A 13,335-nucleotide genomic window follows, 5' to 3' on the forward strand; every position below is an offset into this window, starting at 1 on the left:
GGGGGCTTCTCCAGGTGGCTGCAGAAGACTAGGGACACCAGCTACAGCCAGGAGCCCTGCAGGACACAGGATGGCCAGCCAAGTGCACAGTCACCATGTCCCCAGTGTCACCAGATTCCTTCACTCACCCCAAGGCCTTCTCCCACAGTCTCCTCCCTAGGTGTCTCCCTGCTGTCACTGCAGGTTGTACCTGACACTGCAGGGACCCTGGCCGACACACGCCAGGCTGGGAAAAAGGATATAGGAAGGAAGGGAAGAAGTCAATCACCCTTTCCTCAGAGATACTGGGTGCTAGCTCAGGTCAGCCCCTTCTGGGCAAGTGATCCAAACTGGGAAAACAGGAGCCCAGGGGACATGTGATGAAGATCAGAGCCAAGAGATCTTGCAGAGGCTAACTAGAACAGCCCTTTAGGGAAAGATCCTCCAACCCATGAATCACCGACTCACCTGACTGTCTTCTGCTCCCTCACCTCCCGGCTCCACCTTGGCCTCCACTTAACTTGGACTCACAGGACGAGATTCCAGTCCTACTGAGCCCTGGACTGGGCACTCCTGTGCAGAGAGCCCGGGCGGCTGGCTTCTTCTGTGTCCACAGTCTCAGGCCCAGACTGCTCAGCCTTCCCTGGAGCCTGCGGCTCCTGCAGTCCCGTCCACCCCTCTCCCACTGGTTCTCCCACAGGTGTTCCTTTCTACCGACTCACCAGAGGCCTTTCTTGGGGGATGCCCTGCAAGAAGCAGGTGAAGACTGCTACACTCCTCCTCCTCCATGTCCATGAGTGTCTGGAGACACCAGTCATCAAGGAAGAGAATTTCCAAATTTGAGAGAAAGAGAAGGAGGGGATCATTTCTCAACTTCCTGAGCTGAAATCTGGCAACACCTTAGAGTCACTTATTGACAAGCAGGACATCCAACTCTCTGAGAACAAAAAGGAGAATAAGAGCAGGTGCACAGGCCATGGCAACCCCATATCCGATGCCTATAAAGCACCTGGTGGAGCAGATGTGGAGCGAGCTCTTCTGGGATGTTCTCATCTGCATGGGGAGTCTGGGTCACAACAGTTCTCATCACTGGTGGATCTTCCACACAGAGACCCCTCTGTCTTACTCAAGGGGACATCTCATGACCTCTCAGACCTAATGCAGGCTAAGGGATCCCCACTCCTTCTCCTGCCCGGAGCCCGCCCTACCCCAAGATTCCAACAGGGAGCCGCTGAATGCGGCTTTGGGAAGAGATAGAGAGGGATATGCATGAGCAGTTCTCCTGAGCCCGCACAGATGCATCACAGTGCTGTTATATATGCCGCTAACATAGAGGGAGAAAGCTAGCTGGCTGGCTAGCTAGATGCCGTCAAATAAATTATCTCATTAATTATATCTTAAAAGTATCAAGAGGTCAAAAGGGATTTTGTTGAAATGTTGGAAATTCAGAGGGAAAATTCAGGAAACCCTTCATAGAGAAAGTAACTCCAGTTTGATTGAAAACAAACAATGGCTGTTACCCTCTCGAGAGATGATTATGAGAGAGGAAGGTATCACCCATGTGTCGTGTCAGGAAAGTGTGAGGTGTGCAGGCTGACAGGGATTTGGGAGAACTGAATTGTTCTGTATAAAAAGAAGAGAATTTAAATGATGAGGAGAGGGCCAGAGGGCTGCCAGCAGAGAGACAAGAAGGAAGGGGAGGAATGGGGGCTTGAGGGAAAGACTTGAGAACACCTGGCCCAGGAGAGAATTTGTAATACAATCACGGAAGGGGGTGCTTACATTTTGGCCATGGGGAAGGCTGGCACCTCGCTTGCCCTTTGTCACCCCACCAGTGTCTTTAATAAAGTCCACTTTGCTCACTGATGCTTCTTTGTGAAAGTGGATCCTTCTGGGAAAACTTGAGAGCTTTCTTATCGCTGGCTGGATGTTAAGGCCAGAATGGATGATAGGAGGAAGTCACCCTTGTGGACAGAGGTGGGTTGGGTTTTTTTTTCTTTTCTTTTTTTTTTTTTTCTTTCTTTTTTTTTTTTTTAAGATTTTATTTATTTATTCATGAGACACACACAGAGAGAGGCAGAGATATAGGTAGAAGGAGAAGCAGGCTTCTTGTGGGGAGCCCAATGAGGGACTTGATCCCAGGATCCCAGGATCACGACCTGAACCAAAGGCAGACCCTCAACCACTGAGCCCCCCAGGCATCCCAATAGAGGAGGTTCTGAATGCAGTTCCCTGGGAATTAGCAAAAATTCCTGAGCAAACTTCAGCCTTGAAGGCTGTGGGGTGGTAGGAATGACCAAGGCGGGCAGGCTACACCTTGACATCATCCGGGTTATACTTGGAAGAAACTAGAAATTTTCCTAACGTAAAAACAGGTATGATGAAAAGGTAGAGTTGGAAAATAGGAAGACAAAGGGAAGTGTGGAGGGATATCTTAGGCCCAAATTAGGTACAGACATCTCCTAGGGAGTGAGGCCCTGGAGAGGTGTCAGAGATCCCTGTGCCTTCTCCCACCCGCAGGAATTGCCCGGTTGCCTGAGGCAGCAGGTGCTTCAGATGATAGCCAATGATCTTTAGGATTTTTTTTTTTCAAATGTCATTTGTGATGTGGCACTCCTTCTGTTTTTCCATTTGCTAAAAAGGAATCTCACTTCACCAGTACCTTGGAAAAAATGGAGACAAGAATTTGGAGCAGGTTCCACCAAATTTCTCAGTTCACAGATAAAACTAGACAATAGTTCAAAGTTTTAGACATTTTCAAGATTACAACTTCATTTCTCTGAGCACAGATAATTTCTTAAAGAAGAAATAAAGGTGGATAGATAATTAGATATGGATATATAAGTATACATACATATAATAAAGGTGATATAGGGGCAGCCCGGATGGCTCAGCGGTTTAGCGCCGCCTTTAGCCCAGGGCCTGATCCTGGAGCCGCGGGATCGAGTCCCACGTGGGGCTCCCTGCATGGAGCCTGCTTCTCTCTCTGCCTGTGTCTCTGCCTCTCTCTCTCTGTGTCTCTCATGAATAAATAAATAAAATTTAAAAAAAAAAAAAATAAAGGTGATATAGTTGGTATGAAAAACTTCTGATATACAGAAACTATTCACAAGTCTGGGACGTTAAGGTTAAATTCTTGTATCATTCTTACTTAAAGAAAAGGCAAAACATTCTCCCTCTGGTCACAACACAATGTAATAACTTATCAATAATAATCATTTAACTTAATGTTTGATTTCTGCTTGGCACTTTGGTGCTAAACAATTTTTTGCTCATCCTACTCACATTATTAAGGCTGCTTAATACATTTATAATCCTTCGCTAAATGTTCACTATAATCCTGAACTAAAAGCTGCAGTGCAGATGAATACTGTCTTTGGCCCCCTGAAAAGTCAGTGTCTGCAAGGAGAGAAAATATATAAATACAACATCCTTAAATGGCACCACAAGGCAGTAGAGTGTGTATGATTAAGAGCTAACTATGTTGGAAGCAGTGTGTTCCAGTGCCAGCTTTGCCACTAACTAGATATGTGATCTTGTGCAGGGCCCTCCCTTTTCCCCACAGGGCTCCATTTCCTTATATTTAAAATAAGAGAGCTGAGCTATTATTTCAAAGGGCCTAGTTAGCTATGGAGCCATAAAAGAGAAAATATTTACTAACAGAGCCATGATAGGGAGGATGGAGAACCCTCAGGTTGTCTACCAATGGCTATTTTATTACCACCTGTCCCTGGTGTTTTATTTGTCTGGGATTAGCTGCATGTCCTAAATGGATCAATAGAATGGCTTTCATCTTGTCAACGTGAATAGTTTCTAGGTAATCTCAGGTTTAAGATCCCCAACCTCTAGTATGACCTTCACCATTAGAATTGGTTCAGGAGGCAGCCAGTCAGAACAAAGTGCAGGATTTCTGCTGGGAGTTCTTGGATGCAGATGTATTTCTTTGATTGGGTAGTGGGAAAGCCTGGAAAGGCCGTATTCATTCACAAGAGTTGAGTTGATACCAATGGAGAGTGTAACCAAGATGCTGATAGGAAAAGAGAGCCAGAGATAGGATCAGTTCCTCTAGAGTCTCAAAGCAAAAATTCACATAGCTGCCCCTGGAAGGATAAGTATGATCTGAATAGGAAAACAAGAAGGAAATCTCTTAATATTGGGACAGATGGTAGGAATCTGGAGGGAATGTGTTGTACTTCAATGGTGGCACATTTCTTGGTTGAAGCAGATTTATATGTATTTATCCAATAGTAAACATCTACCTTATAATACTATTGATACTGTCCATGGTAGAGGTTGGCTGTGCAGGCAGGGGTTCAGGACAGAGGCATGGCATGACTCAGTTCTCAAAGAGCTTATAAGCAAGCAGAAGGACTAAAAGGTCAATAGAGGAGGGATGGACCCCTCACTCAGCTCCAGGCTCTGCCAAGGGCAAGAAGAGTTTAGAGAAGGGGATTGTCTTTTGAATTCTTGCCTGGGAGGAATTATGATCCACTTTGCATAGATGAGAAAACTCTAGTATGTAAGCAAAAGTATCACATACCAAGTTAGACAATCATTACTGATAAGTCATAAAAATATGTTTTGCCTTTCTTTTACACATTTCTTAAAGGATTGCCTAAGATCACAAAAGCAGCTAGCAGGTGATAGAGTTGACAATTGATTCCAGGTCTTTTGGGCTTCAACACCTTGGTCTAGGCTCTCACTTCTCAAAACGTGATCTGTGGACCAAGAACGCCAGCATCATGTATGAGCCAGGCTGGCTCTATGATTTATATGGCCCAACACAAAATAAAACTCTAGGTGCCTTGTTCAAAAGGAGGAAAAAAGGACCACTGAAGGTACCAAGAGGAAGCCTTTCCTTGTCTTCCACAGCCTCTCAACTAGCAATGTTTATATTTGCCATTTAATTTCACTCTAAGAAAAGAAATATTCAGACTTTAAAATACACAGATTTACCATTTATCTTTTTTTAAGGTTTTTATTTGTTTATTTGAGAGAGGAAACGCTAAACAAAGCAACTCAATTATTCTTATTATTTTACTTCTTAGTAAGTACACATTCTATCAACAATCTCTGCCTTCTGCCCCCCTGATGAATAAGGACAAACTGAAAGGAAATGGAACTTCCCTTCTGTGGCATCACTTTGGGCATAAATGATTGGCTAAGATAAAGAAGTAACAGAAAGGATATGCTAGAGATTCTTAGTTCTTCATGATTCTTAGAACTACATTTCTTTCTTTCTGTATTCACAGCAAATTCTGGTTCTAAGGCTGCCGGCATCCTTAACGTTCCTAAGCCACAGACATAACATTACACTTTCTTTGAGATTTGCAAAATTCCCACTAGAATTCTGTACTAGTGAGCATCTCCATTATTCTACATACGCAAATAAGGCAGCAAGAGACAGGGATCATGCATATTCATATGCATATTCATCATGTACTGCAGTATCTCCTCCTTGCTCTTGCGGGCTATCTGCACCACCTGACCTGGCTTACAAAACACAAGTTCAAGTTTAAATTATTAAGAATTGGGCAGCCCGGGTGGCTCAGCGGTTTGGCGCCTGCCTTCGGCCCAGGGTGTGATCCTGGAAACCCAGGATCGAGTCCCACATTGGGCTCCCTGTGTGGAGCCTGCTTCTCCCTCTGCCTGTGTCTGCGTGTCTCTCTCTCTCTCTCTCTCTCTCTCTGTGTGTCTCTCTCATGAATAAAGAAAATCCTTAAAAAAAAATTATTAAGAATTTCAAGGGGGGCAGTTGGGTGGCTCAGTCTGTTAAGCATCCAACTCGGCTTCAGCTCAAGTCATGATCTCAGGGTCATGGGATCGAGCCCTGAGTTGGACTCTCAGCTCAGCACAGAGTCTGCTTGCGATTCTCTCTCCCTCTCTCTCTGCTTCTCCCCTCACTCACTCTCTCTTTCTCTCAAATAAATAAATAAATTTGTAAAAAAAAGAAAAAAAGAATTTCAAGGTCACAGTAGAGCATTCAATGTAGCTCAGAAGCTCTGCTACACTCTAGTTTACTCAAAATCTCCATCTACGTAAGATCCCCAGGTGGTTTGCGGGCATATCAAAGTCTGAGAAGCTCTGGTATAGTCCAGACCACTAAAGGTTTGGTCTTCCTAGCTTGAGGCTGACTTTCCTCCTTGGCTGGCTTAAGTGAAAGTGTTTTCTGTGGTCTGGGTGGTCCTCACTCATCCCTTCTTCCCATCTATGTGCAGCTCCACCAGGATGTCAGCAACCCACGGCCTGCTGGCTTTTCTGAAAACCTATTTATGAGGTTTGCTGAAATTTCAAGTCTCATCTGCCTTCCATCCAAGGCCTTTGTATATACTCTAATCCCAAGGAAGAAACCACAAAAGCAGATGGTGGGGGCTGGGCCAGAGGCAGAGGCCCCCAAAAGATGAAAGTCTTGTTAATTTACACATTAACATATAAGGGAGATGGCCTTATTATTGCGAATTCAAAGGTGAGAGTCTTGTTTTCCTCCACCTTTGCTATTTAATTCCATTATTTCCTTGCTTTTGCTAGTTTTGAATTTGCCCAGAGTACAAATTCTCTACTTTGGTCTGAGAGTTTTCATGATCAAAAAATAGAGGGTTTTGATTTGTATTTCCCTGATGCCAAGTGATGTTGAACATTTTTTCATGTATCTGTTGGCCATGTGTAGGTCTTCTTTGGAGAAATGTCTGTTCATGTCTTCTGCCCATTTCTTCACCAGGTTGTTTTTTGGGTGTTGAGTTTGATAAGTTCTTAATAGATTTTGGATACTAGCCCTTTATCTGACAAGACATTTGTCAATATCTTCTCCCATTCTGTAGATTGTCTTTAGTTTTGTCAACTGTTTCCTTCCACAATGAGGTACCACCTCACACTGATCAGAATGGCTAAAATTAATAACTCGAGAAATAACAGATGTTGATGACAATGTGGAGAAAGGGGACCCCCTTACACTCTTGGTGGGAATGCCAATGGGTACAGACACTCTGGAAAACAGTATGAAGGTCCCTCAAAAAGTTAAAAATAGAGCTACCCTATGACCCAGCGATTGAGCTACTAGGTATTTACCCAAAGGATACACACAGCAACTCAAAGGGGCACATGCACCCCAATATTTATAGCACAATTATATAATAGCCAAACTATGGAAAGAGACCAGATGTCCATTGACAGATAAATGGGTAAAGAAGATGTGGTATATAGTATATATATATATATATATAATATATATATATATATATATTATATATATATATATAGTTTCAGAGGTAGAAAAAAACAGATGAACATGGGGAAGAGAAGGAAAAATAAGATGAAGTCAGAGAGGGAAACAAACTATAAGACTTAATCACAGGAAACCAACTGAGCGTCGCTAGAGGAGAATAGATGGTGGCATGGATGATAGGCATTAAGGAGGGCACTTGATATAACAGCACTCGGGGTTATATGCAACTAATGAATCACTGAACTCCACCTCTGAAACTAATAATACACTATATGTTAATTAATTGATTTTAAATTAAAAGCAAAAACAAAAAGTTAGAGGGGTACCTGGCTGGCTCAGCTGATAGAGCATGTGGCTCAATCTCAGGTGTGTGAGCTCAAGCCCCATGCTGGGCATGGATCCTACTTAAAAAAAAAAAAAAAAAAAAAAAAAAAAAGTTAGAAAAATAATTATAACCTCCCCTTACCCCAGAAAATATTTAAGAGGAGGAGAGAAAGCAGTGGAAAGTATAATTTTGACATTCTCTTTTACAGTTCCTAAGAATAATAATTTGAGAAAAAGAAATCAAGTCAGAATTAGGAAACTTCTTCTTTCACTTTCAACCTCAGAATAAAACAGAATTACTCCAGAGCTAACAGAATTGCCTGTCAGTTTGGGAGCAAAGCTTCAATGCACTGGTAGTTTGCAAGCCGATACAATATTTTTTTATACGACAGCAGCTCCCCTCCTCCTGTGTGGAGGAGCATTAAAAAAATGATAATAAATAAAAACAAGAAAATTAGAGAAAGGAAAAAGACAAAGAAGAGAGAGGGAAAAAAAAAAAAAAAAGAAAAATTTTGAAAAGACACCTATTATTCCCTGGACTGGAATGGCTTCCTTCTTCTCCAAAGCTTCATGATTAAGCCCAATGGCCAAGTGTGTCAAGGCCAACTTGCTGCTTCTAATTTATCAGTACTGTTCTAACATTCAGACATCTCAAGTTTAAAGCCAAGCTTAGGGATGCCTGGGTGGCTCAGTGGTTGAGTGTGTGCCTTTGGCTCAGGGCGTGATCCCAGGTCCTGAGATTGAGTCCCACATCGGGCTCCACGTGGAGAGCCTGTTTCTCCCTCTGCCTGTCTCTGTAGCTCTCATGAATAAGTAAAATCTTTAAAAAAATAAAAATAAAAATAAAACCAAGCTTATATGCTCCCTGACCAGAACTGGAGATGGCATGCAGAAAGGCCTAGGTGGAGTAGGGAGTGAGGGAGCAGCACCGAGAGAGTAGGGGTGTGACTGGGACCCACAGAGAAAAGAAGGCAGGACTGGGACCCCCAGAGAGGGGTGACTGGGGCCTCCTAAAGGTCCCAGGCTTCTCAGCAGCTCCATTCCACAACAAAGAGACAGCTGAGTAGTTAGCTCTTTGCAGTTGAGTTTTTACCGCATAACTGGATGCTGTGAAGTATTTCCTTATAAACTGTTCTGCTAACACAATGACTGCATTCTCTTTGGATCACCGACTCAGGACATTCGGTAGCATGAGTGACAGGGACATTTTAAATTCATGGGAAATACAAAACCTCCTTTGTGGGCCTTGGTTTCAGCCGCTGCCTCAGGTAACAAGGGTTGAGCTAAGTCTCCCTCCTTTTCCCTTCCTTACCCATTGATTCCCTGGCCAAGGCGCTATCAAGTAGCCCGCTGACCCGTGGGCCAGGGCAGGGAGGAGGAGGTGAAAAGCAAGTAATCTGCCAGATGGAGGGGAGGGGGGTTCATCAGGAGACAGCTGCGTTTCCAAAGTTGGATCAAAATCAGGTTCGAGAAGTTAGGTCCTGCTTAAAAAGCTGCAGGCAGAGAGAGCTGAGTGGGCTGGGCCAGACTGGGATGTGGGGACCTCGCCCTCTCTCCTCCGTTTCTGCTTCTCTGGGGCCTGGAGCTGGAGGGCTCAGGCTGGAAAGTCCCCACCGCCTGCAATCAGAGGCTTCGCCATTGGTCAGATCTTGGTTCAAATCCTGTTTCTACCTTTCTCTGAAGCTCAGTAGCTTCATCTACAAAAAGCACTAGCCCCTCACTCGTGGGCTCTGGGGGAGGAATCAATGGGAAAATACAGGCAAAGAGCTCACGCCCAGGGCACGCAGAGCTTAGTAACCAGTAACAGTAATGGTAGTGGTAACTGTTGTTTTAAAGGGGAAGCCATTGGGGTGCCTGGGTGGCTCAATGGGTTAGGTGGCCGACTCCTGATTCTGGCTAAGTCCATGATCTCGGTGGTGGGATGGAGCCCCGTATTGGGTTCTGCACTCAGTGGGGAACCTGCATGGATTCTCTCTCTCTCCCTCTCCCTCCATTCTCCCTGCCCCCACTCCTGCTCTCTCTCTCTCTCTAAAATAAATCTTTAAAAAAATACAAATAAGGGGCACGTGGGTGGTTCAGGGGTTGGGTGTCTGACTTCAGCTCAGGGCATGATTCCAGGGTCCTGGGGTCAAGTCCCACAGGAGTCTGCTTCTCCCTCTGACTGTGTCTCTGCCTCTCTCTCTCCCTCACTTTCTCTCTCTCTCTCTCTCATGAATAAATAAATAAAATCTTTTAAAAAATTACAAATTTTAAAATAAAGGGTAAGCTATCGCCCAGAAGCCCAGCCTCACACATTTCCAAAGGACATAGTGAAAGGGTCACGAGTGAGGCCCTGAGTAACTTTCTCCAAACCCCCGAGGTCTGGGGGGTAAGCCACAGCCCCAGGGTCACAAGTGGGCAGACCCACACCACTATCCTTCAGGAGGAACACCTTCTGTTCCTTCTTGCCTGGATTTCCCATCTCTCTCTCTTTTCCCATCTTCCCCAAAGACCCCATCAGCCTTATTCTTTCCTGACAGTAACTTGAGGAAAAGTCACCTCATGATGCTGACCCCCATCTGCCTCTTCAAGGCAGGAAGACGATGAAGCAGCTACCCTCCAAATCCCTTTGGAAGCCAACATATCAGAATGATCCATTCCTCTTCTTTCCCCCTGCTCCTTCATTTGCCCTTCAGGACTCAAACTCCTGTGACAAAGACGTATCTGGTCGAGCTTGAGTCACCTGGCACCAGGAGGCAGAGCAATGTGAAGGAAAGAATCCCCCAGGGATTTTGGTCTTTCCTAGGAGGAGAGCAGGACCTGGATTTTGACAGTCCCGCCATGAGTGCCCAGTCTGTGGAAGAGGTTCCTTAAGAGAAATCAGAAGGGAAGAAGACACATTGGGATTTGGGTGGAAAAAAACAAAGGAACCACTACAGCCAATGTACAGACAAAATAAAATTGCTCATGTCTTCCCTCTTCATTCATACATTCCTTCATTATTCACATATTCACTCTTGACTGTCCAGACTACTGGAGAGACAAGAGTTACCTGCACCTGAGGATTTTTAGAAACTGTCATATTAAGTGTTTGACAAAATATTCTATGGTAAGTACAATAATGTTGGCTCCACTTAGGAAGCAGAGTGGATCTCAAGCACTAAATTGCATCTCTCCTCAAGGCCAACCAAGTCCTTGAGGGAATGGTCATCCAGGACCAAACCAGGCACACTGGTTCAGAGGACCGCTGGGGTATGAGCCAGCCCTACAGATCTCAATCTGGGTAATTTTACCCCCCATCCCAGGGGTTTGCAAGGGGAAGGAGCACTGCTATTGGCATCCACTTGGTAGAGACCAGGATGCTGCCAAACATCTTACAATGCACAGCACAGCTCCCCACAACAAAAGAGTTCTCCTGCCCAAAATGTCAAGTAGCGCAAGGATGAGAAACCATCGGTAGATAGCCAAGGAGTCTTTCAGCCCAATAATCCTGATGCCTTTTGCTGACTCAGAACTTTCTCTTCATAAGTGTTCACTATGGCCATCATACTCAACAAGTATTTATGGACCCGCATGTGTTAAACAACGCTGGCCCAAGAAAAAGTCAAAGTGGAGAAGAGGATCTAACATCTGTTGGGTCCTCCACCTGCTGGGAATAGTGTTAAGGTCTTTATATTTAGGATCTCCTCTGTGCCTTATCACTAGACTAGAGGTGGGAATTACTAATTCCATTTACATTCAAGGATAAATGAGGATTGACAAGGTTAACTAACCCTCACAGGAAGGTTACTAGAGCTAGGATTTGAGTTTAAGTCTGGGTGTCTCCCAAGACTGTGTTCCTTCCACCTCTATTCTGGAGTTGGTCCACTGCGGGCTATGGCCCTATTTTGCCCACCACCTGTTTTTGTAAGTTCAGCTTTATCCTAACAGCTGCCCCCATGTTTTGCTCTTTAATGGGAGAGAGGCCAACTGTGTTGTCCAGAAGTGGTTTTAAGGGTCACCTTGAAGACCTCTCTCAGCCACCTAAAATAGCTTGCTGCTTTGGCTTTGACATGGTTTTCTGGACCCTCCGTGTCTGTGTGATGATTTAGGGGTGCTATGAAGAGAGTTGCCAGCAGATCTTGTCCCTGTCACTCTGTGAGGTGCCTGATGTTCCCCTTAGATCCCTTCTTAGTGCTTTTTAGAAACTTTTCTTCTGTAACTAGTGTAAGATGTTATAAAACTTGGGAAGAATTCCACATCCGCCAGGATTAGAGCATCTGATCCACTGCCCCTCAGTGGAGGTTGGACCCAGACAGACCAAGTCTCAGGAGGAGGAAGGCCTGAAGCTCAGCTCCTTGGTGAGAGGCCCCGGGCTATTCTGGAGCTGCTGAGTGATAGGTGCAAAGAGTGGATATCAGTCTTCGTGGGCGGTTGGGGTGGAAAGGACACTTAAAGCACAAAAGGCACACTCTACCCTGTTACCAGGTAGCTGCCCTCTCTCCCCACTGTACCCAGTCCCACAGGCCCAGGTATTTTCCCTTTCAAAACAAACTGAGGCAGTGGTTGTTTTCATTCCCTCCACAGACCACTAGACGAGCAAGGGGAGGCCTCCAGCCTCCAAGGAAAAGCATGGTGGCCATCAGGGGTGTTCTCTCTTTAGGTGAAATCACCAGGGCATTTCAATGATCTCCTGGCTCCTGTAGATCCTTCTGTTACCTTTTGCACGATAAGCCAGACCCAGGCCCCCTCTAACCCCTTCCTGGACACGTTCCCCTTCCCTTCCACCGCAGCTGGCTCAAGGTGGCTCCAGTCTCCTGCATGCAGCCCCTCTCCGTGCTCTCTGCTGGGAAGGCCCTTCCTTCTGCTGCAGCCAGCCACCTCCCCCTCTGCACACACATTTCCTCTCGCTCCTCCCCCAGCCTGTTTGGTTTAGGGTCTTCCTGCTGTGCAGACTCTACCCCACTCGCTCCCTTGTACAACAGAGCATTTCCCCTCATATCTGACTTCTGCCTTAGACTGTGCCTCTGCGGACAGCAGGGACTGGATCTCCTCTCTGTATTTGGGCACCTGACTCTGTGAGCAGCACCTCCTGGGTGCTCAGAGAGCTCCAGGTGGGAACTCTGAGGCACACAGCCCGGTGTTTTAGCTTTCTGTTGAGACTAGCACAGACGTGCACACATCTTTTTGTGCAGTTAGTATGATTCTTATGGCACAGTAATGTTTCTATGAATGAGCAGGGTATTAACAATGAACCACAATATAGACTGCCATTGAAAAAAAACAACACATTTGTCTTGCTTTCTGAATTATTAGAGGATTCCCTCGGATGTCTGTTTGGTGCTTTGGGCTCCCTGCTCGTATTCATAGGTAGGCTCCAGAAAGTGCCGAGAACAAGGCTTCCCTGCAGAGAGAGACACTGGGCTGTTTTCCTGAAGCACCCCTACTATCAAAATATGTCTTCTTTAGGTCCCCCTCCCAAAGCAGACCCAAATACGAGGAGCCTAGTTCAGGGTATTGATCCCACAGATGATCTCAAGAAAACCCAGAATGGAGGTAGAGAAGTGAGGCAGGAAGGAAGGAGGCCAGTTTGGGGCAGGGCTGGGGGGCAGCAGGAAGCAGCCAAAGTTCAGTGTCGCAGGGAGCCTGAGTCTGCTGCGTAGGTCATGCAGTCAGCGATGTCTCCCCAGTGGAAGAGCAAGAGCAAGGGGTTGGCCAACTGAGAGGCACATCCTACCCCAAGAAAGTTGCAGGAGTTTTCAGGAACCTGTTGGCAGGTGTAGAAGTGCAATATTGTGGGGTTAGGGGCAGGGGTGCAGGGTCTGCTTTAGGATCTTAGGTCTTCCATGCTG

The 13,335-nt window shown here is 45.6% G+C and overlaps 1 long non-coding RNA gene across 2 annotated transcripts in view; it reads right to left on the reverse strand.

Annotated features, from left to right (window-relative positions):
* Positions 1-13,335, reverse strand: part of LOC140639426 (uncharacterized) — a 49,612-nt gene that overhangs the window by 9,622 nt on the left and 26,655 nt on the right. Inside the window, exon 1 of one of the 2 annotated variants that reach the window (XR_012036155.1) lies at positions 702-865. The exons of the other annotated variant lie outside the window; for it this stretch is intronic. This is a non-coding gene — a long non-coding RNA (uncharacterized lncRNA). Of the gene's footprint in view, positions 1-701; positions 866-13,335 lie in introns of those variants that run through there. 2 annotated transcript variants of the gene reach the window in all.

Source organism: Canis lupus, chromosome 1 (assembly GCF_048164855.1).
Source record: "Canis lupus baileyi chromosome 1, mCanLup2.hap1, whole genome shotgun sequence".
NCBI classification, from domain to species: Eukaryota; Metazoa; Chordata; class Mammalia; order Carnivora; family Canidae; genus Canis; species Canis lupus.